The sequence below is a fragment of the Protopterus annectens genome, chromosome 1.part1 (genome assembly GCF_019279795.1).
Source record: "Protopterus annectens isolate FY-2018-M chromosome 1.part1, PAN1.0, whole genome shotgun sequence".
NCBI classification, from domain to species: Eukaryota; Metazoa; Chordata; order Ceratodontiformes; family Protopteridae; genus Protopterus; species Protopterus annectens.
In genome coordinates this window covers 716,667,243-716,693,337 of record NC_056726.1, presented here as the reverse complement: position 1 = coordinate 716,693,337, position 26,095 = coordinate 716,667,243, and positions in this window count along the sequence as shown.

The window sequence follows — 26,095 nt, the reverse complement described above, 5'->3', positions numbered from 1 at the left end:
TTTTATAGGGCAAAGGTCAAGCAGTTCCTCTATTACCTCAAACTCTTGTCAGTGCATGCACAGATATACAACCTGAGCTGCGTCACTAATATTGCTCTTTTCTAGGCAGAGGCTAAATAACCACAGCAGTTTAGCCTCTTAACTGGATTTTTCTTGGAGATTGCTAATGATCAAATCTTCAACCCATAGTCTGGTGTGATAGGCTAATGCTTGCAACCAGTAACTTCTTATCTGTGAAGGCAGTGCTTGCAAATATTTCCAAGCACTTTTTAATGAACTCATAATCATAAAATGGCTTGCCCTTTTTAGCCAAGGCTTGAGATATTAGGTAACTGAACTTTGCTGCAGATTATAATATTTTACTTGTTGTCTTGATAAATGGTTTTTGTCCTGTGATGCACTTCCACAAAGCATGTCACATCTGGTTGTGTGTTTTGTTGGGTAATCCCACTTTACATAGATCTCTTTGTATACAGTGTTAGCCTTCTGACATATCAAACATATAAGTCATTTGGTGTGTTCAATAATAAAGTAGTCAGACATCCATGATTCTTTAAAACCTTGCCTTCTGAGTCAACTTTTTGCTTTCTACATGCCATGCTTAATACTTGTAACAACCATTAGAGAGTATTAGCAGGGATTATTTCTGCTCTGGAATGGTTGCTTTTCATACACGATGCATAATTTAGATAACCATGGCAACATTACCCTGGCAGTGTCCTTACCTGCTAACCTACCTGATCTCATTAACTTGCAGGCCAGGACATTCCTGATTAAATCAACAGAATTTAGGCAGCAATGGGTTGGCGGGATCTGGAGACAGAGATTTTCCTTCTTGTGGTGGCTCAAACTGCAGATTTAAGAGCTTATGGATTGCTTCTTATCAATGAATGAATATGGCTTTCTTAACGAAGCTAAAATGTCTGGAGAAAAAAAAAAAAAACATACGCAACATCGGACCTGCCTGTTTTCAGCTTTCTTGATCAACGACTATCCACAGCCATGGCTGTTGTGTGTTACAGGCATTTTGTCTACAAACTTAACACAATATTCTGGAAAACAAGTCTGACGTTTAAAACAATAGGAAGGTCCATGTGCCAAATGGAGACATCTGATGGGCCAGTTCCTGGCCCATGGGCCATATGTTGGAAAAGATTTTAGCTTAAAGCTTACACAGTGGCAAACACAACTGTGTTGATATTTGACCTCTGTCCAGTGTGTCTAAAGAGATACCGAATATTAACTGTATGCTATTTATTTGTACTTAAATCATTTTCATATTTCTTTACATTTCTCAAGAATAATTTGGCACAGACAGAGGTGCTTAAACTTACATAAAAGCTCACACCTGTATGAAGAAAATGCTGCTGGGAGTTAGTGCATGTTGCTTACGTTGTTACTGAGATACCATGAACTGTTTATAGAACATTGCAAAAAATGAATATTTACTATATTTATTGTGACTTTGAAAATGCAGTTCAATACCTAGAATCAAGTTAATGCTACCACAGTAAAGATTCATTTGAGATGAATAGGATAGCATTTAGTCTTCATATACCTCATGGTTTTAGAGATATGAGAAATGATCTGACCTGTGAGGCAACTTCATTTTTTTTAAAGCCCCAAGACACTCATTGGAAGCAGAATGCAAACTCAGAAATGTTCTATTGGAGGAAATGAGTTAATATCTAATCAAGAGCTAAGACTTTCAGACAGATGTACATTTATATTTCATGTATTTTTAATCAAAATACTTACTTTACAATAAAGAAGGCAGTGTAAAGAGGACCTAATTATAGACAGTTTTTGCAAAAATGTGATTGGAGCAATCTTAGTGAGCTAGCTTTTAGAAGTAAAACAATCTCTACCTAAATGTAGCAAAACAGAAGTACTCATAGCAGTTTATATCAGCTTATTACACAATCATTATAATAAGCATTCGTTTTAACTGCCACACACAGTGCACATAACAGTTTATCACAAATATATTGCATTTTTCCCATAAGATTTAATATTTTATGGGACTATGACAAGAGCCTTTTTGGTTGATGTCATTATATTGTATACTGATGTAAGAAACACAGATGAATCCTATTTAATGCATCTGCTTTGCACTCCTACTGGTACCCCCCACTCCATTATTAAATGGCATTGGCAGTATTGAAATGAAATACAAAGTGTACTGACATTTATACATGATCCCTGATTAAGACATAGTGCCTGCTTTGTACACTTCATCAGTAGATCTAAGAATTATATTTATTTATCTGTGGGTCAGTTTTGTTTAAACTGACATAGGTTTGTCAGTCAATGGCTTTTGAATGTGCATAATAATGCCAGCACTGAAGATTTGTGTTTTGGGCATTATGTTTTTGCTGTCTTCGATCCATGGGATTGTGAGAACTGACTTTCATAGCAGAATCTGTTGTATTCCCACAAAATGGAATGTAAATCTGCTTTTTTTAGAAAAGGGGTTGAAAGGTAAATGCATTACCATATGCTACAGAGCACTATTCTCAATTGCATTACTATACAAAGAATTATCAAATATGTCAAAAGAAGGTTGCGCATAAATGGATTATGCAAGAATAAATAGATGCATAGTGGAATTCTGTTGTAAAATTAAACAGCTAATACTCATGTATATATGATAAAAATGCAGTCACTGATGAACATTCATCCTTAGTGTAACATCAAAACTGGTAGTCAATCACAGAATGGTCTGAAATTGCACTTATTCCCTACTACTCTGTCTTGCTATCTTTTCATCTCAATTGAATGTAATTTGGGGTTCCAGGAACTCGGTGTAATATTCACAGGTTGATGAAGTGTGGCAAAAAATGTTCCCTCTCATTATTTATTAAAAAAACAACCCAACAACCTTGTCTACTGTTTTCTTTTCAGTACAGCAAGCAACAGACTGACATCATTAGACATTAACCTTGTCTTTCTTCTGGCCTTTCTTATTGTAGTTTGGGTTAATTATAAGTAGAAACATGACTGAGTTTATTATCACTTGTATCTATTTTAGGTTTAGCTAGTTTTCCCCTCACAAAAAAGTAGCTTTAGACAGGTGAACAAAATTCTACAACATTTTATCTGACATTATGCTCCTATGCAGTAGTCTTTTAAGTTGTTCTATACATGATTAATCTCAGAGATAATAGGAAACATTTGAAAATGTTTTTTTGTACTCAAAATGTAGTTCTTTGCTGAGATTTTAAAGCAGTTATGTATAATGTAAATAAATTCATTCTGTATAAATATGGTTGAAGGGCGCTAATCAATTTACAAGCATTTTGGAACATTATTTACAGAAATATGCCTTTCCTGTGTCATACTGTCATAATATAGGATTAACTCTTTCTAATATATGCTCTGTGAGTCAAAATAAATAATGGGCTGAGATGCTGGAAGCTGGAATAGCAACTATTTTAGCTTGTAAATAAAATGAGACTTGCAAGCCAAATTGCTGAGTAAAAAAAGTTATTTGACTTCTGGTCCTTTTCTACTGAAAGATGATGTTCTGATCTTGCCAAATGCATTTGGGTCTTACATAAACACTTAGAGCATTAAGATGCAACCAGATTCAGTATGTGTTCTCATTTATAAACTGAATTTACTTGTATTAACTTAACCACTCCATTGTAGTATCCCTGCTAATCTAAATGATTTTTTAAAAAGAAACACTAAAAGAAATATTCAATTTATACATGTCCCTTATATTACCCATAATTTGTTTTTGTACTCTTCAAACTTTGGTGCATCCCTTTATCTGTGGGGTCATAATAAGTGCAGAGAGAACACAGCTGAAGCTTGCCCAGTAAAAAAAAAAAAAAAAACCACCATCCTTTTCTCTGGAGTTTTTCCCTCTTGTCATCTGAGAGAAAGTGTCCACTTTGTGGATCTCCTTTTGGATTTTAAAGAATGGGACAATATATCAGGAGTTGATGTTTATGATTTTTGCTGCAAAATATGCTAGCAATGAACTGAAACTTAAGCTTTTAGCCATGTCTAAAAACCTGAATTGAGTTTTGCAAGCTTGAGTAAATCATTGTGTTACAAAAAAAAATCCTGTATGGACAATATATTTCACACATTTTTCCAAATACTGCATTTACATACAATGGTACACAAGATATGAATGTCAAAAGACTGCAGCCATAGTAAGGTCTGTTTGTAAAAGCCCCTGTTTGTCCCGGTCCCCTTCAAGAAACACATTACACCGAATGACATTTGACGACCTTTATTAAATTTCTATAAACATAAATGTTACTCAATATTCATTCATTTCAACCAAACATGATACAGATGAAATAACATCCATGTAACATTATTTTAGGACAGCATAAACCTGCTCATCCTGATCAGTAAGCAGCGTCCATGCCTCCACTCACCTACTTATGAAGCAGCCGTACCCGCTCACTTCCGTTACCATTTATCGGTACTTATCAAGCAGCGTAACTGCTCACTTTCATTACCATTTATTGCATTATAACATCAATCAATAAGCAGCTTCACCCGCTTGCTTACATACTTATCAGGCAGCGTAACCGTTCACTTTCATTACCATTTATTGCATTATACCATCAACCAAATAAGCAGCTTCCTCCGCTTACTTATATACTTGTCAAGCAGCGTAACCACTCACTTTCCTTTTCCAACTTATTAAATTGACCATCCAGCATCAGAGAGGGTACAGAAGAGGGCAAGCCTGCCCCTCTTCTTTGCCCTGTCCAAACTAAACATAACCACATTTCGACTAATAAAAAGAGGGAGGGAAAGCAGGTAGCAAGTTCATGCCAAAATGTGACTCCTAATCCAGTTACACTTGCCTATCATCCTTTAAGCCCCTCCCTGCCCCTCCCACATTTCCTCCCAAACCTCATCCATTCCTATTTAACCCTATCCTACCCTTATTCTCCCAAATATTGCAACTCTAACTAACTCCCCACCTTGAAGATGTCCCTGGACAAAATGGCCTGTTCCACACCTCATTTGTCCCGGTCCCCTTCAAGAAACACATTACACCGAATGACATTTGATGACCTTTATTAAATTTACATAAACATAAATGTTACTCAATATTCATTCATTTCAACCAAACATGATACAGATGAAATAACATCCATGTAACATTATTTTAGGACAGCATAAACCTGCTCATCCTGATCAGTAAGCAGCGTCCATACCTCCACTCACCTACTTATGAAGCAGCCGTACCCGCTCACTTCCGTTACTATTTATCAATACTTATCAAGCAGCGTAACTGCTCACTTTCATTACCATTTATTGCATTATACCGTCAACCATACAAGCAGCTTCCTCTGCTTACTTATGTACTTTTTCAAACTGCGTAACCACTCACTTTCCTTTCCAACTTACTGAATTGACTATCCAGCACCAGAGGGGAAACGGATGAGGGCAATCCTGCCCCTCATCTCTGCCCACCAGCTTTACCAGGCTGTTCCCTCTCTCTGCAGCACACTTCCAGCAATCTAAACACCATTAAGGCATCCGGCCAAACATCATTCGGTGTACCCCGTCCCCACTAACCAAGGTGGATATAGTTAACTCCTAAAACCCTATCACATAAGAAAAATAATCAGTTACCAAAACTGCTGAAAACAAAACACTGACCCTTCACCTATTCTAAGATAACCTAGCATACCCACTGCACATGAACTAAATAATCCTTACTTCATGACCAATGGCAGCTCCACAAAGACTTCAAGGGCATTATAAAAACCACGCAGAGTCAACTACATGGCATCATACCAGATTGCAACCCCATTTACTACCCAATCCAGTAATAACCAAATGAGCTCTCCTTAATGCCAAAGTAATAACAATTCTAATGACTCCCTCATCATTACACTTCAACTGGACAACCAACACAAAGCCCACTGTCATCTGAAACCACACAGAAACAAGAACAAACCATAATGCCTAACCCCAACCACGTTTCATTGCTTAAAATAACCAAAATAGTATGATCAAATCCCGTTGTCTACCAATCCCGCCATCATACTAACTATCCCTTATAAGCAATAAAACAGCTCAACAGCCATCATGGCATTCTAGCAACTCAACAAAACAAACCATACTATCTTGTTATTAAACCCCATTGCATACCATCATTCCAATGAGACCTCTTTAAAGTAGGTACAATATCCTCTTTTTTTTGTCTTCTTCTTCTTCCACTCCTGTTGCTCTCCACCCAAAACAAACAAACAAACCATTATGTTGTAACTATTGGGAAGAAAATATAACAATTCCATATGTGACTGCCTTGCTGGAAGACCATGACCTCTTTTCACACTACTCCATCAACCAACATCAACCTTGACCCTCTCTCTTGCCTGTCAAAGCCACCTTCCTTCCACCTACCTGTAAAAGAAAAACTGTAAATATTTCATCCACACATAATCCCCAACTTCTTAATGACAATATGCACCACCACTGGCATATCTCCTTCATCAACTGCTTAAAATGCATTTACTATCGCATACAAAACACCAATGAAACTTAAGATGCGCTAACAAAAATACCCACAAGATTTCCTCCACACCTGACAGATTCACGATACAACTAATACCCATGCGCAATAAAACAAATGATTGCATTACAAAGGGGCCTATTTTATAAATAATATACCACTCTTTTCCCAACCAATTAGTTCCCAACAACATTGTTAACCATAATTAAAGCAAATAAGAAAAAAAAAAACAACCATAGCCATGCTATTATATCCTTTTACCAAACCTGAAGTGTAAATCCCCCCCCCCCCACAGGTCTACCTATATTCCTTTGGACACGAGCAACAATCACTCATGCCCCTCTAGAGTAAGAGCAACATGGAATGCACTCTGGATTAATGAATATTACTTACCTGAGGCTGTCTAGTTCATCAAAACCTTAGAGCCATTAACCTAGTAGCTACCCCAACTCCTGAAATTGGTGCCACTCCTCATACCAGTAAGAACCCAAAACTACCCCTAAGCAAATATCAAACCCCACTATAACTTGCCCTCAACATACCTTATCCTTCCTTGACCTTACACTACCCAGCTGCACCAACCTTGAAATGCCTTAATGAGTACAACCCCCCTACTTATTAACATACCATCTACCAGACATCAACCCATCCTCCCCCAGCAGAATACCTTACCTCCAAATACAAGTGCATAATAACCATAATTAAAATGGATATAGATAAACTGACTTTAAGGGCCCTACCACCAGTAACCTAGTGACTTCCTATGCCTTTAATTACTGCGCATTCACCACACCTGTAGAATCCCTGCATAACAGATCCGTGATCCTGCCATATGCAGGCCCCAACCTACTCCGTTACTTGTCAATACACTACCCAAATCACACCAAGTTCGACATATCTTGCTAAACAGCAAATAAAATAAAATTCCCTGAGACCCCTTTGTACACATCTCCAACAAACTGAATGTCCAGCCCCTCAACATCAACTACCTTTAACTATTTCCTCCAGGACAGCGACTGTTTATATTACACTCCCCCAATCAAGCACATTTATGCACCATTCCATCAATGACAACAGCCACTGGTACCTGCACTATCACACCCCTAGTCCTACCTTACCTTCACCCAAACATACCTCCTTACATAACCCTGTATGCACCACTCAAGCAACAAAATCCCCAATTCCATTATACACTAGTCCAACCATCAAAATCCACATAAAGCATCCATTACCTTTCAAAGGCATTTAATCAGGATGCTAACCACTGATCACTCAGCACATGTCCATCTCCGGCCTTCCTGTGCACCACCCAACTCTTACCTATGGCTGTCGCTCCCTTTTACTATTGAATGCAAATGCCCAAAAGAGGGACAACTTCCAACATTAATCAACATACTGAATGGGTAATAGAACAAATTGTAAAACCAATTAACTCTGAGATTGAAAACTGAAATGCCTATCCTTCTCTGACTAACAGTGTAAATCCTCTACCAAAACTCAACAACTGTAAAATCCACTTACTTCCATCAGTAACTGTTGCCCACTTGTGCTTCCCATGTGTAATCTCCTCGCACGCCACTGCTTCCATCATCTGCAAATTCACAATGTATCGCCACCACTGGTACTCGGCACACACCATCTACAAAGAAAAGGAGAAGAGTAAACCCTCTAAAATGTAAAGAAAAGGCTCCATCTTATACCCACCTATTCCAAATTACAGCCGCAGCATTCCAAGACCCCATGTGCAAGAAAGAAAACACATGCAAATCATCCAAAATACATAACCCCCATTCCAAGACATCTTCAAGGACAACCTATCCCACCAACACTGGAAGGAATGTACCACCGCCACTCACATCTATGACAAAGCAGCCATAACTGAAGCTATGTTTCCAATGACCCTAGCAAATGCCCAAGATAAATTTAACTACTAGTCAAATATGTTAAACTTAACCCCACACATGAAGGGGATCTATCAATATCCACAACCCAGCTAATCTTGTGATTCTAGACCACATCCATTAGTGCCATGTATAACCGAAGTTAACTTATATTGTAAAGCCATCTGCCTAGCTCTTAACCTTCCATCTCCAAATGAGGCACACTAAACATGTAATGTGGAATAAATGGACACAATGCACACCGTAGCTGCTACAGTTAACAGCATACTTGTTGCCCTGTCACAATGCTTTATTAGTGTCAGTGGGTCAGAAAACAGCACACTCAAATATGATTCTTTGCAGATCAGAAGGAAGAGAATTCTACTTCCAAATCAGGTGTTTGGGTTCAAAGTTTAGTTTGGATATAGGGGTATTGTGCATGGAATGATGTAATATGTGGATGTTGCATCTGTTTCAGTTGATGGTAGCATGCTGAATGTTAAAGATCCTATATGACTTATCAAAAGAGCAGGGGGTAGTTCATTTAAATGTTAAATATAAATCAAATAACTTATCATCTTTACCAGGGAATACTTTTGCATATAACCACAAATAACTTTACAAATGTATTTTTAACTCAAACATCTGAACAAATCAGTGTGATGGTCACAGAACATAAAATTCTTCAAAATTCCAGCTAGGAATTCTGGCATATGTACACATATACTGCCCTACTCTCCCTGGCACAGATGGCACTACTTCATAACATCACAGTATATAAGAGCAATATTTAAAATATTTCCCTATTTTGAGCCTATGTCATCCTATTATTTCAGTTTGTAATATCTATGTCATAATTGTAATGTAAGGTAAAGTCTGTCCATCTGGCAGCCTGGCTATTGTATATTGAGATCTTAAAATGTTACTTCTGTTACTGAAATAAGCCTAATATCTGTCAAACATTGGTTTGCACCTAGCTGTCTTTGTCATGTCTCTGTAATAACTGCAATGTCAGCTTTGTTTGATTTTAACTGATTCAGCCTCAACATTGCTTTATTTAAAATAAACTCCTAATGTCTGTTAACAATACATTTGAAGTCCTTATAACTAGGATATGTTGACCATGATGTAAATTCACTCTTAGAAAAATGTTTATTCCAGTCAGAAAATCTATTGTAAACATTATTTTACCTACTTTACTGAAATGAATGTCTTAGATAATGCATGTGGACTTTCTTCAGAAACAGAGCAAATGATATATATCGATCCTCTCAAAGTAAATTATTTGATTGCGTAGGTAATTCTTCTGATCATGTCAATCCTGTGTTTTTTTTCACTTGTGATATCACCCCATGTGCAAAATACACAGATTGGATCAGACATACATGCTGGTATTAGTTCAATTAAGTATGTGATGCCACTTGCTACAGTATAGACACCTTCACTTTTCTCATCATTCATATATGCATGATCAAAAATGTCTTTATATTTGGTTCATTAATCTGTAACTCTTGGGAGACATATGACAATCTTGTGTTGGTTATCATTTCATACTTTTTTTTTTTAGTCTGTAGCCCTAATAAAAAAGTTCAGTAATATTAATGTGTTAACATCAGAACTAGTTCTTTTTCTACGTTTTTAACTCAGAATATTTGTTTTGTCTAAGCTAAGACAGGAAGTTGCCAGACCCCATAATCTTACCCATTATCATGTACCTACTTCAGTCAGTTATTAACAGTATTACTTATTTCAGACTATTAGGTTTTTTTCCCAGTTGCTATCTGCCCTGCTGAACCCTCTCAATTCTTCATCATCTCTTTCCCCTACAAGATGCCAAAACCATGCCACAGCCAACAACTCCAAAAGTCCAAACAAGTCAAGATGAAAGCACATACCGCTTTCCGAGCACTCTATTTGTCTCAACAAAATGCTGCTCCCGCTGTTCAATGCCCTGCCCAACTCAACAAGTCGCAACACGAAACAAACAATCCCGCTGAACACCACCAAGAGACAAAGACACACCACCCACACCAAACTTCCCATCCACCATCCAAGAATGTCCACCCCTGTAGCATGCAACCCAAATACCACCTAGGCAACCTCACCAACTGACACCTCCCCATTACCACCACCGCCCCCCCCCCATTCTTCCCATTTCTTTTCTTTTTCCTTTCTTCCCTTGAACTGCCGATGCCACACCACACATGCCCCCAGTGACACACCATGAAAAACCTCCAGAATGCCATCGGGGGCCAAGAAACAAGTGGAGACCAACCACCAGGCAACGAGCCAAGCAGCACGAAGCACCCAAGCTGGCAAAAACACAATGAAGGTAAAACAGTCTCTCTGTTATTACCAGCACACCAGACTTCTGTGAAATATGGAACCATCATAAATATCATCTTGCCCAACCATTAACGATGTTAATAAACTGATTGTTGAATGCATATCTAAATCGACATCTTTCATCATGTGCTACATTAGACTCGCAATCTCTTCCCCTCATAACTCAAAAGCCTGTGAAATAGCTATTGCGTCTCCCTCCAGCCCACCGACCCCCACTGACATACACCCATATCAAGAAAGACACAACATTCGTACCTGCACATGAGAAAAGGGGGAAGTATAACTATCGAAATGACTAAGAACATAGATTAACATAACCAGCAAAGGAGAAAGGCTATCAATTTCTGTAGCTCGCAAGTTTTCCTGGTAACCAGAGCCCACCTAGCTTTCTTGTCGGACACAAAGCCCACTTTTTTTTTTTAATTATTATAGCCTGAAATTACAAAAAACTTTCTCCTGTCAGGCAACCACCCACTCCCCCACTGAGATCGCGCATTGAGTATACTCCTCTGGAAAGGCCTCATCTCTCTAGTTATAGGGCCAACTAAAAAAAAAATCCATATAGGTTACCTAGGCTCCGTATGTATATCTGCTCCACTAAATATACAAACCACCTGTCACCAACCAGGAATAGGGTTGCCATCTTTTCAAATGCCCAAAGTGGGACATTTTTTGTAGAAACATCAGATTTTACAGGGCAAAACATACCCACGCCCAGTACAAAGGACATAACTTCACTTTTTTGCCAAAATAAAAGCTTATTCTTGTAGCATTTAAGCTGCTTATTCTGTTCCTTATAACATTTAGGTGTTTCAGATACAAAATAACTGTTTTGTGCAAGTATTAAAGAAAATATAGGAAATATTTTTGCCCTAAAATCGCAGGACATTTGCCATTTTTTCAATTTTTTTGCAGGATGCAACTGCCCAAAGAGGGACTGTCCCTTGTCCACTTGTCCTTCAGGAACCCTAGGTCGTCTCGGACATAAACTTGCCTTAGCAAGTTCACGCCAAAATGTGACTCCTAATCCAGTTACACTTGCCCAACATCCTTTAAACCCCTCCCTAACCCTACTTCATTTCCTCCCAAACCTCATCCATTCCTATTTAACCCTATCCTACCCCTATCCTCCCACATCCTGCAACTCTAACTAATCCTCATCATTGAAGATGTCCCTGGACAAAATGGTCTGCTCCAAACCTCATTTTTAGTGAATGTACATGTATTCACTGGATTCTGCTAAAATGTACAGTGAAAAGTATGCTGATTCTTTAAAAAGACTGGCTTTATAAAAATGATAATAAATACTTGGCCGCAGTCTTGGCAAAGAAGCAAAAGAGGCTGCATGTCTACACTTCTAGCAGAGAAGACCATTAAAGGATTAGGGGAGATAAGGAAATGGCACACTTTAAACAAAAAATCATGATATAACAATTTTACTATTTGAGTGGTATCATTATATTTTACTGATGTGGCAAAGTAAAAAAAAAACAGTGTTCAGTGCATTAGCTGACTAAAAGATTTTCTCTTTAAAATGATATAGCATCATAGAGGAGAATACTGAAACATTATTATACGGTGACTGATGAAAGTAAATTTGTCTTCACGCATATTGCCTCCATACAGAGAAAAGTCAGGCTTATCCACAAAGACAATTCTATAGGCCTTCAGAAACTACTGCAGAAAATTATGAAAGAGCCAGTCAGTACTTACAGATTATCAGGTTATCATCAAATGTTTAAGCAGGTTGAAAATAAAAGGTAATACTTGCTTTAGACATACTGATTTCTCTGCAACACATCAGCACAGGGATTGTCTTATTAAAAAAAAATAAATACATTTCGGGGATCTGATGGTTCTGGTACATACTGACCAAACCAAACGAGGCACGCACGTGGGACTGATGGTGCTCGGTCCAAACCACGACAATGAATCCAAAATGAAGAGACCAGCACTCAAAGGCAGCAGATAAAAATAATTTTATTAGGATTGTATAAACAACCTAATTTAGGTGCACAAACCGGTTTCAGCTATCACAGCCTTTCTCAATGTGACTTATCCAAGAAATGCAAATTCAAACCATGATGCATCCAGCTACTTAATTTATACTCACTTCTTAAAGTGGTATAATCCATATTCATTTGGTGATTCCTGCTACTAACAAATCATATTACACTGGTAAATTAAATGACAATCTTAAACAAATAGATTCACCACAAATGACATATTTATACAAATAATGTATAATACAAATATTGGTTAATAAATAAACATTCAAATTATAATCATTAGCGTTGTGAGATCTGTTTCAAGCAACACTGAAGTGATACTTATATAACAAATTCCTAACACCCAAATCAATTATAGTAATAAGTAGAGGGTGTCTGATAATAATATGCATAATGTAGATTATATTTTAGAAAAGCATATTATTATTTATAGTAGATTGAGAATATTGGGTGTATGTCCTAACTGACAGTTATGTATCTATTCTGAAAAATAGTTGGATACCAGGAAATGTTGTTTGGATTATTATAAAGAATAGAGTAGTTGTCTGATATGTCTAGGATTGAATAACGGACTAACTCAATATGGTTCTAGTATGGATGTGGCATACCTAGCATTTATCCTTCATGTACATGATATTCATTAAGTCCAGGTTTAAAGAGGGCCCCAAGTGTGGTGATCCATCTTTGTTCCATGTTATTAAGTTTGGTGTGCCACCCCATTTTGAAGTTTCTATGTAATTGTATTCTGTCAATAATGATAAACTGAAATGAAGCTGTGGTGTGTTGTTTAGTGTGTTTGTATAAGGCATTGGTTATCCGCCTATTTCTGATGGAACTGAGGTGTTTGCTGATTCTAATCCTCATTGGCCTAGACGTCTGGCCTACATAGAAAGCAGAACACGAGCATTGAGCCAAATATATCACCCAATCTGAACTGCAGTTGCCAAAGGTTTTTATATTAAAAATCTTGGATGTATTTTTGCTGGTAAATTCTTTAGTTTTCCAGATATGTTGGCACAAACTGCAGTGTCCACATGGGTAACAACCAACAAGTGTATTCCCAAACAATGTAGTCTGATGTTTGATACCAGGAATATGACATTTGTAATGTGCAAAATTGGACTGGATAGTCCGACCTCTCCGATAGGAAAATGAACAACTTTCAGGGAGAATATCTCAAAGAAATGAGTTGGACGTAATGTACTCCAATGCTTGTCGACAATTTGTCTGAACCATTTGGTGTTATTACCATACGTAGTGACCAGCCTGATCGGTTGCTTGGCTAACTGAAGCCCTTCTGTAGATCTATTATATTTAAGCAAATCATAACGACTTTTTTTGTCAATTTGTGCAGCTGTTTGGTTGAGTTGATTTATGTTATATCCTCTGTCCACAAATCTGGCGGTTAATTCAGTTGTTCTTTTGGAATATTCCGTATTAGATGAACAAATCCTTTTGAGGCGCATGTATTGTGATTTAGGAATATTGGTAATAATGTGGCGGGGATGAGAACTTGTTGCATGCAGAATCGTGTTGTACTGCGGAAACTTTCGATGTATTGTTGTCGATAGAGTATGATCCGCAAGTCTGTTAACTAAAACATCCAAGAACACAATTTCTGTGTATCCAATATTAATCGTAAATTCTATATCAAATGGGTTTTTGTTAAGATATGCCACGAACTTGGTAAGAACATCCTTACTACCCCGCCACACCAACCAGCAGTCATCTAAATACCTCCGCCATATGTCCATATATTCCAAATAGATGTTTCGTTCACTGTCATAAATGAAATGCAATTCAAAATATCCCATGAAAAGATCGGCATAAATGGGAGCAAAGGAAGCTCCCATTGCTGTGCCCTTAATTTACCAATAGGGAATCCCTTCGAAATAGAAGATTTTTTTTGTAAAACAAACTTAGTTAGTTGAATAAGAAAATTATTAAATCCTGTTGGATATAATTTTGATTCTGTTAGCCAATATGTTACAGCCAGAATGCCAGCTTGATGTGGGATGCTTGTATATAGTGATGTTACGTCTAACGTGCACAAAAGCCAATTTTCCTCCAATTGGGAATCTTCAATAATGTTCAGGAATTGTGTAGTGTCTTAAATCCGGGATCTTACCATGGACAATAATGGTTTGAGATATTCGGTTAGAAAAGCAGATAAGGGCTCAGTTAAAGACCCATGACCTGACACTATTGGTCTCCCAGGAGGGTTATTTAAATCCTTATGTGTCTTGGGTATTAAATAAAGATGTTGGGGCATAGGTTCTTGAACTTTGAGTTGGTTGGCCACTTGTACATACTGACCCATTTCAGTTATGACCCAGGTTCTTGGCGGAACAATAAACAGTAATAAACATTTACTTACAATAAGCATTTTATCTTTTTTATAGTTTGTCCTCTAAGCTGAGTCAATGAAGACACCAAATATGATGATATGACCATGTATTGTTTTAAAATAGACACATTACTGATTCCACAACAGACCAACAAATTAATCACATCGTAACGGTCAGTAACCTAGATTCATATGCCAATTTATGTACACTGATCTGGCTAAACTTTAAGGTCTGGGTGCATAACCTAAGCTGCCTTGGACCTGCTTGTAAAGACCCTTAGGGCTTGCCTCCCAGACCAAGCACAGCTTGCCATAGCAAAGACATTATACTGAAACCAACTTGCCCAGAATGAAGAGGCCACTTAAACACAACTGGGGAGAAAATAAGGAGGAAAGCTGCAAGGTGGATGACCTGTGATAAACATGGACTAAGTGTGTGTGGGTGGGAACCTCTGAGCCACTAATAAAAAAAAAACGTGAAGCTGCTCAAGTAACTCACTCTTAAGCAGCCGCAAGGGAATTCTTGCTCCACCTTGATCAACTCAAGGACAACTGAGCTTACAAGTAAGCCATCATTGTCCTCTAAGCTGAGTTAATGAAGGCACCAAATATGACATTGTGATTGTTTATTGTTTTAAAATAAACAACATTACTGATGCCACAACAAGTCAGCATATTAACCATATCATAACACAGGCAGTAAGCTATACTGTATCTTTATACCAGTTGGTGTAACCAAGCCCATTCCAGCTAATATTTAAGGTCTAGGTGCATAACCCAAGCTGCCTCAGACCTTATAAAGACCCTTAGGGCTTGCCTCCCACTCCAAGCACTGCTTGCCATAGTCAGAACTTAGTACTGAAACCAACCTGTCAAAATGATGAGGCCATGAATTGCAACCTGGGGGGCAAACAAGAGATGAAAGTCACAAGGCAGCCACCAAACCGGCATGGATCCAGGTCATGCCTCCTCAAAGACCTACCTGGGGTGACTAAAATTCCTCGGGCAACAGAATGGAAGGACCACCCTTCAAAGAATTTTTCAAAAGCCAATGTAATGTCCAATTTAAACAAGTTGAAGCTGAGGTTGTTCAAGTGCAGCCCATCATGTCTATAAATGTTTATGTCTCGTTTGTCCAGATCCTTACATTCGATCACTTGGAACCCAACTTGGATGGCCACCTGAACTACTCTGTGGTTAATAAAATGTCTGAAAATTTTGATAACTCTGTTCTTTCTGGCTCCTCTATATTGTAGTCATGGCACAACTGTAGACCAAAGCAAGACTAAATCAGGGTACATGCAATGAAGCCTGTGAAGATCTGACAGGATTCTGGCTAAAAGAATTATTTTGGAGACTAAGGTCAAATTGTTTCCTGAAGGTGAACAACCAGTACCCTGGGTAACCTTTCATGTGTTAACAGCTGCCACCAAACCTCACAAAGTGGAACCAAGACATTCCGAACAAACCAAAACACTGCACTAACCAGTTATTATTCACAAACATCCTGATGTGCCCCACAGGGAAAGACAAGGCTTGAAGGGCTGCTCACTTGATGAAGGAATTTTGCAGGATCTAGATAAGTTTCCTGTCTGTAACACCTCTGTATCACACAGTCATAGTGTTATTACCTAATACCGAATACAAAGATATCAGACAATCACCTACCCATTCTTTTCAGTACCTTGGTGGAATGACCTTCCAAAGTTAGCTCAGATGTATGCCCTATCCTAAAGGAGTGAGTAGAATACCCATGAAGATCTATGTCCTGATGTGAAAGAGCCTTAACTAATATTGCATCAGTGTCTGATAACTTGAATGGTCAAGTGAATGCAGGGCCTACTTGCATAGCTCTAGGGGTGATATTGTGCAAAAAGATAAACCAACAGCTTGATGCCCCTTGTTTGTCTGGTCTATTTTGGATTTCCATACCCAGAACAAAAATAAAATTTCTGTGAATCACCAGGTCCTTCCAGCATAAAGAGTTTAACAACTCACTAACATGAAAAGTCCTAGCATTAAGGCCTGTGAAGAATCTGAACAAACAGTGAAGGTATAAGGATCAACAGATGATAGATACAAGTCCATGGCAATAATGGCAAGGAGATGGCACCTTATCAGTTTCCTGGGGTCCTTTGAGGCACCTTTGGTATTTTCCTAACATTTAAGAATTCTGCTTGCCATCCAATGGACAGAGTATTCCTCAAGTCCCAGGAAATGTGCTAACCAGCCTATGGCTGCTAAATGTATACAGAGGATACTAGGGGAATCACTTCTGCAGCATGTGTACACCAAGAATTGAATGAGCAAAGGCAAGCCCCAAGATCTATGACTCAGGGATACTAATGTATAAAAGCCCTTGAAGGTTTGATGAATAAGCCTTTCTTGTACTCTGAGCACAAGAATTTGCTACTAAAAATCCATCTATCCTTCTTCCAATTAACTAGACTTCAGAGGGTATGGAGGTTCCTGTCCGCACAGCATCCCTGGCCAGTTAACAAAACTTGGTGGACTGAAAATGGGAAAGGCTCTCAGCTATTGCAGTATCACCATCAGGTACATGGATGCTATAAAGTTAATTTGCAAGGTCAATAAAATTAGCAGTCGAATGACAGAGTGGACCCATTTGGACTTGGAAGAGCATTTGTTGAGGGCATGGACTACAGTGAGATTATCCAAACAGAAAGAAAGAAAGAAAGAAAGAAATTCTGCAGTTAAGCAACCACAACCCATATAGGCAAAATATCCAGGAAGGTAATGTCTTCTTCCTTTCTACAGATTAAGATTTAGGCCATTTTGTGACTAATCAAATATCCTGAAAATATCCACCAATACAGACCCCTCACTGCATTTGTGAAAAGGTCATGGCCACTGGAAGAGACCCAATGTGATTGCCAAATAAACACTCTATTAGAATGGTTCAAAAATGTGAACCACAGGCAAAAGTTATCATTGACACTGTACATTAGGTGTATCCTATAATGTCTGGGTTTTTTCCCTTTGAGAAAATTATAGATGGATTGAAGAAAAATCCTGTACAGTACAACATTCCTTTAGGAAAAATGCAGATAACCATGAAGCTACATGATGTCTCCTGTGTGAGCCTTATGAGCCCAAGAAATTTTGAATTGTAAGTCTGAGTTGCTCCACTTTGTGTACCAGGACTTTGAAAGTCCTTAAAATGAATGTCAGCTGCTAAGTCTAGGAACGTTAGCACTTGACTCAGCCCTTCTAACTTATCCTCTGCCAAGGGAACCCCCAAAGTAGTACACATACCCTTGAATACTGCTATCCCTTCTGTGGCACCTTCTTTGCCTTCCCCACTATCAAGAAATCATCCAGATAATGAACCATTGATTGCTGGGGTGAACCTTGCTGCCAATACCAATGTAAGCTCATACTGAAAACTTCAAAAGTAGCAAAAGCCACTGAACACCCCATGGGCATTGTGGTATCAAAAAAACAGCTTACCGCTGAATTGAAATACTAACAGATGCCAGTCCTCCTGGCTGATGTGAATCAGCCAAAAAGCCAAATGAATGTCCAGATTATACAGACATGAGTTTGAGCACCTCACAGTTACCTCAGCTGCTTGGTCCAGGGAGAAATAGTGGACTCTAGATTGATCCTTGTCATTGAAGTCATTGACTGACAACTCCTTAAGGTGGGAAAGATGGTGACTCAATCTATACTCCCCTTCTGTATTTTTGGGAACTTGGCCTATAGAAGAAATTTTAAATACAGGCCAAGGAGGGCTGGAAAATACCCAATGGCACAATTACCCTACCAGCTAACCTTTCCTTTTCAATTAATTTGGAGGCTATGCCCTCATGTACCTTGAAAGATGAAAGATTCTTATCTGGTCTGGAATGTAACAAAACCAATGAACCAGTTTTAAACCCCTTTTGAAAAAAAAACATCAATAATAACTACAGCAGTATTTCTGTCAGGATAATCTGCCATCAACCAGATTGACTCATTTAAGCTTGATCAGAGAGTGAAAATGAATGTAAGTGACCCTGTCCCCTTGCTATGAAAAATCTGTGTCCTCAAACATGCTGTTTCCCTCACACCAGGTTATTCTGTTGCAAAGCCAAGCTGCTCCCATGAAAGATGAAGGCATTGTGGTATGTGGCACTGCCTGATTTAGCCCAGTACCTAACTGACAAATGACTCGTACAGTATGCAGAGCATAAATGGGCAAACTTGCAAGAGGGCCAAAGACATCTCCCATTATTAAAGGCCCAACAGAACTTTCCTTTACTCTGCCCTCTAGTGAGCGACTCATTCAAGGGGTTGTTAGGCTTATCCAACATGGGTCTCATCAAATGTCCAGATGCCTCTGCTCCCACCTGAATGATTTGTCTGAAGCCCTTAATTTTCTAAATCTGTGATCATAGGACAACCAAGCTGACCCACCTTTGAAAGGGTGAGACTCCCTGATGACCAGAAAATAGGCAAGCAAAGACAGTGCCTGGTTTGAATACTTTTCCACTATACCACCCATAAATACCACAAAGCCTTAAGACCACACATCCCATTTCCAGGACACCACCCTGGCTGAAGCTCTTTTCCCAATGTCAATAACCACAGGATTGTTAACACTGATTATACACAAATACCATTGTAATGAACTAAATCAAGCATACCCACAAAGTCCTCTCTATGGATTTTCTCCTTGATGTTTCTTGGGATGTGAGCGGTAATATGAGACCCAGGGGAGGTGGGTCTTAATGAGTTTTACATAGCCATGGGAGGCAAAAACTGACTTTTAGGTCATCAATATTGGTCTACTTTCTGGAAATAGGAGAGTCAACCCTAGTCTGTTGATCTAGTAAAAGGGGAGGGGGGTGAGGATGGTCACAGGAAAACCCTTCCCTGGTGACTAGCAGACAATGACAGCATGGGACCAAAATTGTTCACAAGAGCGAAGTCAAATATTCTAGTCCTACCCTCATCCAGTAGGGAATTGATAAACTCTTCATTGTATTCATTTGTTGTCTGCCCTCTGTCAGTAGCCCCCAAATCTGAAATCTACATTATATCATTACCTTCTGATTCAGCTGAGACCTCCACCAATATGGTTGGATTCTCACCTGCAGCTGGCGTGCCTCTCTTTGCTCTTCTCCTTGTCTTCTTTGAAGGGCTGGACCCCTGAGTTGTCTCCTCATCTAAGGTTGACAAGGTTCTTTTTCTTTTAACCGATCCTACCTTGTTCATGCATCTTGGCAGCCTACAGTTCAGACAACATACCCTGGACTTCTTGAGTTATCTGGTACCATCGGTCCCTAAACATCTGCAAAGGTGAAGTACCTAAAATAAAATGAGAGAATAAAAACAAAATTCAACAAAAACTTACTCCACCAGACTTGCACCTATCCACTGGCAGTGGTCTGGATGTCAGAATTTCCCCCAAAAAACAAAATAAGCAAACAAAAAAATATGGCATAATATCCTGAGCTACTGCCTTAATATATGACTAGAATGTGTTGCTAATTAAATGCTACTATCTGATTATTATTACTTGTTATTATTTTCCTGTAATATAACCTTTATTGCATTTACTATTTTTTATTCCTCTGATTTGTAAAAAAGAAAATTACCTATACTGCCTGACCAGAATCACAACACTCGGCAGATGGCACCAAAGCTCCATAGAAGTTCTGAGTGTGCTGCTGCAGCATTCCAGAACAAAATACTAGAATTTCCCAGCTTAGAGGGGACAACTACACAGTAGAAGTTGTCACTGTACAACACTGACCCAAAATGTTTAAAAAATTCTATAACCATAGTACCAAGCCACTGATTAAATTCAAAAAATGAGTAACAGTGACATCCCCAACACTATAACCACAAATTTGAACTTCTCAGAGCCCAAACTAATGGGAGGGACAGGGCGCAAAATATGGATGCATTTTAAATCTTGCTCATATAAACTTCTAATGTGGCTAAAATAACAAGGGTCCATATTAGCATGACTATTTTGAAGGATATGGAGTTTGGAACTCAAATGCCTGTCATTCCTTAGGGTCTTCACTCTCCTGTGATTGCCATAAACCATAGTTTTATGAGGAACAGCCCCATATATGAGGCAAATGTCTGGATATACTATGAATATATGACTGCTGGGAGGTGTGTGCCAACCAACTAATACCTAAGAGAAGGAAGACACCACAAAACACACCTCCAGCAGTGCAAAAGTATTACTATTTGAGACCTTGTTTCCAATGACATCCTTTCTATTGGTCCTTTTGTTTTAAATTACATTCACACCCATAGTATCAAAGTGACAGGATCATCAAGCTCAAATCTGTGAACTCAGTCAGTGGCATCACCGAGAATTATGGCACCACTGAGCTAGCCCTACAGGGCAAAATGCAAAAACACAAACAGAACTCTAATTGGGCTCAGATGCATGCCAGTGATGTGACACCCTGCCCCAGAACTCCAAAGAACTCTGTAACTACTCAACAAAACAGCCATCCATGAGGAAAACTAGCTTACCACAAATTCCCTCCACTCAATGCACACCAAGCCACTTTTTTATAATAAATACATTTATAATAAATAGCCATTACTAATAAACAAAACAAGAAACAACCAGAGCTAGGACCTATCTGTATGGTCGCTGATAGATCGCTTTATGCTGCTGCATGCCCTGTTGACCTAACCCTTTACACCAAACCTTTGAGCTGCTAATAAAAAATGTAAAGCTACTTGAGCAACTCAATCAAACCCCGGATCAGCTCAAGGACAACTGGACTCACAAGTAAGGCATCACTGTGCTTATGCTTTGCTCACTGTTTTAATGGCCTTTTTCCAAGTGCTATTAAAAAATGTGTTGATTTAAAACCTTTTTTACCTTACACATCTTCTTTTACTGTTCTACTCATTTCATCTTTCCCCCTTTTTTTTCCTTATTTTGCATTTCCAGTATGGTATGGAAGTTATGCATTTCTTCTGTATATAATTATTTTGTATTTCCAGTGTGGTTTGGAAGTTATGCATTTCTTCTATATGTAAAAAGGTTTCATGATCTTTGTACTTCCAACTTTGTGGTCTGTGAATGTTCTTATTCACATGGACTATGCCTGGAAATAGCCATATTAGATCAGAATACTACCAATGTGAACATGTTTAAATAAATAAATAAACACATATATATACTGTGTATAGCTCCTCCCTTTTTATGCTGTGTAAGTTCCTCACATGATTGCTTGGATTTATTGTATACAGTACTCTGGATAGGATTCTTTCAATTTACTGTATAAAGCACACATCCGTACTTTATTTGCCCTCACCCAGAACACATTTTTATTGTCATTTATTTCTGATAGTCTTGGTCTTATTTCTGAATACACAGAAATGGGCTTGAACTTAGTTTTTTGGGGGGATCAATACCTTACCCCAGTAAACAATTATAGATAAAATAAAATAAACAAAAAGACAAGTATAAAGCAATACTCTCAGCACAAACAATAATTGACAATCATATATAGGCATACGGCTTGTTGAATACGTTATTCCTTCTAGTTCAAAGTAGAATCTACGTATATGTATGTATATATGTATGCATGTATGCATTTAGTTATTTATTTTTGTTAACTGGGATAAAGCACTGAAAAAACTGACAGTTACAAACTCACATATATTCCATGCCAGCCTCAGTATATCAAAAGAAGAGAGTAGTCACACATTTTGAGACTATAAACAGATGTCTTTATCTGGTCTTCAAAATCTAAAGGAAATCGCAGCTTACTAGAGACAGAATTCATTTTTGAAAGAGGGCTAGTGAATGCCAATTGGGACAAAAATGTTCAAAGCCAAAGTGAAACACTGATTGTGCAGGTTTGCATTTGGCAAGAAAACTGTAGAGAATATTAAGCTTGTCTTATAGTTTCTTAATTTCATTCTACTTGTGTCTAATATTATTAGCAAACCTAGATACCAAAACACACATGATGGAATCAACCGTGACTTACTCCAGGGGCATCTTCTGGTGGGGGTTAGACAGAAGTAGTGGGAATTAAGAGGGTAGGGGAAGTAGGGTAGGGGGGTGAAAGGGTTAAATGGGAATGAAGGATGATTGAGAGGAAATGAAGTAAGGATAAGGAGAGGCTTAATGGGATTTAGACAAGTGTAACTGGGTAAGGAATCACATTTTGGAATGGACTTGCTCGAGAGCAGGATTACATCCAAGACGTCCGGTAAGAATTTGGTGGTCTGGTAGGACTGCGGTTAATAGTAGTATGATGGTAATATTCATACACTGAGGTTCTTGGTTAGCTACAGGTACTTGCCAAGGGGTGGGGATAGAAGGTATATGTTAAAGTTGAAAATAAATGTATTTTAAATTAATATGTCCAGTGTACCAGTTTATGTGTCTAAACAAGTGTTAGTTTTTTTTTTTTTTTTTTTTTTTATCACAGTGGTTTCTTTCAAACAATTTCAGGGGCGGGGATGGTATAGTTTTTCCTGGTGGTTCTGTTGCTGGTTGATTTCAGCCCAATGGTTAGGCTTTTAGGGTGATTTCAGGGGCCACGAGGCTTGCAGTGCATGTATGGTTACCTCTCATTGTTAATACCTTTGATGATGTGCTGGATATACAATTATATGTAATGATTAATGAATTTTGTGCTAGGGTTTTATAAACGCTTCTATTTAGTAAACACTTCTATTTAATAAATGCTTATGAGGGGGAGATGTAACGTTTCATGATTGACAAGTGGCGTGCTTCTTAACTGTTCAGATTTTCACAGGTAGTCCACGTTTTTGCTGCTTAGTTTTGCTTGGTTCTCATAAATTGGGGCCAGTTTCTCTTCATGCTCTTTTAAATTTTCTGTGGGAGACCTTGCTCGTTAAAAACCTTGGGCTCCATGATGCCAGAATTCTGCTTTATAGTTTGGGTCCTTTTTCATAAATCTGTGGTTTTCTGGCAAAATTAGTGAAATTATCACAAAGGTAGAAATAATGATAGTCTTTTGAGTTACAAACTTCATGCCCTTTGGTAAACTCATTCTAATGAAAACCCATTATTATATTAATTTCTGAGCTGATGAGACAATACTTAAGATGGCACTTTTTCTTCATTATAGTGTTGGATGCAGTTCATTATCCTGCACATGTTTATTATGGCACTAACGATCATGGGGAAGGAGGTGGGGGGTGGGTGTGCGTTCTGTTTCCTTGCATAGGAGCTCCATTCCCTTTCTCCTCTTGCATGCACTATGAGAAGACAACAAAAGAAATATATATTGGTGATATTTCTGTTTGAGCCTGCATTCTCTTAACAGGTGCTAGATATTTCAGCTGTGGTGCATTCTGTAAAAGACATTGCAAACAGTAGAGCTAATGTTTGGGTTGCTCTAGGTTTTACATTTGTGTGGGTGAGAGTGTGCTGGTTTCCTGGTTTAGGAGTGAATGCTGGTGGTTGTTTTCTAGTTAGCGGTATTTACTGGTACCGATTTAGCAGTAGGCCTTCAAAAAGCATTCTGGTGAACCCAATTGCATGCATGCTGGGCACCACCATCTCATAGGTTCATAGGTTGGCACTAGGCTATCGGCCCTAGGGCCTATACAAGCCTAGCCATAACAATTCCCTGGCTATTTTTTCCCACAGTATTTACTTCCCTGGACCCCTATTTAGCAGGGTGACTGACCTGATCCCCAGGGAGAATTTCCTATCTCCCATCCAATCATTAAGGTTCCTTTTGAAGAGGGCCAAAGAGGCGCTCTGCTTGACATGTATGGGCAGTCCATTTCAAGGTCTGGGGAGCCTCTGGGTCAGAAACCTATCCCTCCAGCATGTTTTGTTCATTGTGATGACAAGGTTTAGATCCCTGGAGCGTGTGTCTCTGACAGATTGGGATTCCTTTAAGTGTAGCATGTCCAACAGCTCTGAGTTTGACATGGCCTTGTATGTTAAGCAGAGATCGCCTCTGAGTAGACGATGTGCAACAGAGTATAGGTGGAGTGTTTTTAGATGGTCAGCATAGGGCATCTGCTTTTCTGCTTTAGGCCTGTGATTTTTTTTAGTGAGGTATTTCTGCGGCCTTTCCAGTTGTTGCAGATGTCTTGAGAGGTACATACCAAATGGGGCATTGTATTCTATAATGGGTCTAATGATGGATGAGTACAGTGGGACAATTATATCCTTTTTTCTGGATGAAAAGCCCTTAGTGATGAGGTGTGCCACATAGAAGGATTTCCTGACTGTTGTGGTGATGTGGTTATCAAACATGAGATCACTGCCCACCTGTGTCCCTAAATCTCTTATCACACTTTCAGTGTTTAGTGTACTGCCACCTATGTGGTAATTCACAGGTACATGTTTTTTCCCAAAGGGGATAACTATACATTTCTTGGCATTGAGCTTGAGCCCAAGGCTCTGGCACCAAGCATCTGTTTCTGTAATGTCCTTTTGTAGAATATCCACATCATTTGGGGATTCAATAATGGCTCCCAGTTTGCAGTCATCTGCGAAATTTGTTAGCCTGAGTCTCTTAGTGCTGGCCTGTACTTTAGAGAAGAAGATGCCAAACAAGAGCTATCCCAGGACTGAACCCTGAGGTACTCCACTTGTCACTTGTCTAGAGCTGGATTTGGAGTTGGCTACTTTTACAGTGTGGGTTCTGTCAGTAAGCCAGTTGGCAGCCCATCTCAAGTCATTGGTGCAACTATCTGGATCAGGACTCCCATATAGAAAGGAAGGAAGTAATAACCTTACTCGGGGCACACATAGATGCTTAAGTAGGTACTTTGCACTGAATGTCCTGATTTTTGTCGACTAAGACAAAATGATATATTATGAAAACCAAACTTTGCCTGTCATATAAGACATAGTCTATGCAAGGAAATACATTTTTCCTCCATAATACTTCTTAATGTTAAGACTGCAGATTTCCTCCTGCTACCATTGCAGCTGGCAGAGTTCTGCTGAGATTTCAGACAGAGCTAAGATTTGCTAATTTGCTTTGTTGGTGGTGCCATTTGGGTCAGTACTAACTCACCTGAT